The following is a 1,718-nucleotide window of genomic DNA, read 5'->3' as shown; positions in this document are numbered from 1 at the left end:
TATACCTGTACCTGCACCTGTCCCTATACCTGTACCTGCACCTATACCTGTCTCTGTACCTGCACCTACACCTATTCCTGTACCTGCACCTATACCTGCACCTTTCCATATACCTGTACCTGCACCTGTCCCTATACCTGCACCTATACCTGTCTCTGTACCTGCACCTACACCTATTCCTGTACCTTCACCTATACCTGCACCTGCACATATCCCTATACCTGTACCTGCACCTACACCTACACCTGTACCTGCACCTACACCTGTCCCTGTACTTGCACCTATATCTGCTCCTGTACCTGTCCCTGTACCCATACCTGTACCCGTACGTCGGGATGATCCGCAGCTGCAGGCATCACCCCGGTACCGTTTTTTAGAGCCGGTGGTCAACGTTCAGGAAATAACAGCTGATGCAGTTCAGTTGCCGGTCAACCGCTATCCCAGCGAGTGGGAGGGGATGCCCCCCCCCCTTCCCTCTCTTTTGCCACCTTCCGCAGCTCTGCCTGGGTCTCCCGTCCCACCAGGAGACACGGGCAACCAGCTGGCACGTCCGCCAGCTGGTTGGAGTCCCAAACGAACTTTCTAAGTTTTTATTAGAATTTTGAATTGAATTGGTTGGGTGAGGGGCAGTCAGTGGAGGGATTGGCGGAGAGGGGTAGCAGACGTCAAGCGGTTTGTAAGGTGGATGAGTCTGGTAGAAGCGTTCATGATGGACTGAAGGGGGGAGGAGCCTATTTAAAGGTAAGCCAATGGGAAGGGAGTGTTAGTAATTGAGGCGAGAGATAAGCAAATACCGCGTGACACCCATCATTTTATTCTCCGGGGTCTCTGCTAATTCTATGTATAATGTTTGGGGGTTTTAGGTCATTTTTTATAAAAAAAAGATTTTTACATGTAGCAGAGAAATGTGAGAATTGGCCGGTAAGCGATTGGTTAAGGAGTACGGGAGGGTTATCCCCCCTATCATCTGTGTCCCCATCGGGGAGTTTTACCTTCATTTCCTGTCCCATAACCACAACAGGAAGTGAGAGGTAATCCTCACAACTGGTTGTCACCAGAATTAGTGTGCCCACCTGGGAGATTTTCCTTCATTTCCTGTCCCATAACCACAACAGGAAGTGTGAGGAAATCCCTCCAAAGTGAGGCGTCACTAGAACTGGTGTCCCCATTGGAAGATTTCCCTTCACTTCCTGTTCTGGTGACAACCCAAAATATGGGATTTTCTCTCACTTTCAGTGATAACAGTAAACAGGATAAATAGAGAAGATGAATCTCACTACCGGGGACACCGACAGCAATAAACACTAACAGGGTGGGGGGAGGTCATACATTTGGTGGGGGGGGGGGCAATAAAGTTGTTTATACTGTAAGTATTGGGGTGTGAGGGGTGGGGGGAGGGGCTCTGTCAGGTCAGCCATGACAGCTCAGTGTGTGTTTTGCTTTCTCACGTGACTGACCATGAGTCCTGTGGGCGGAGTTAGTAATGAACATTCCCCCCGCCCCCTAGCTTAGGACCATTGAAGGAGTTTTCCCGATATCTGGTTGTGTAGAGCCGCCACAGAGGAAGCCGCAGCCCGGTGGTTGGGAGTCTCAGCCGTATACAGGAAAGTACTGGAGAGGTGACATGGTCTGCCAGTAGTGAAGATGGCGGCGGGAGACACCGAGGCGTCCTTACGTAGTTAGACGCAGGACGACAGGCTGGAAGGGGGTGGTCACGT

Source organism: Pelophylax lessonae (assembly GCF_965119305.1).
Source record: "Pelophylax lessonae genome assembly, chromosome: 8".
Taxonomy (NCBI): Eukaryota; Metazoa; Chordata; class Amphibia; order Anura; family Ranidae; genus Pelophylax; species Pelophylax lessonae.
This window is presented reverse-complemented; position numbering follows the sequence as displayed.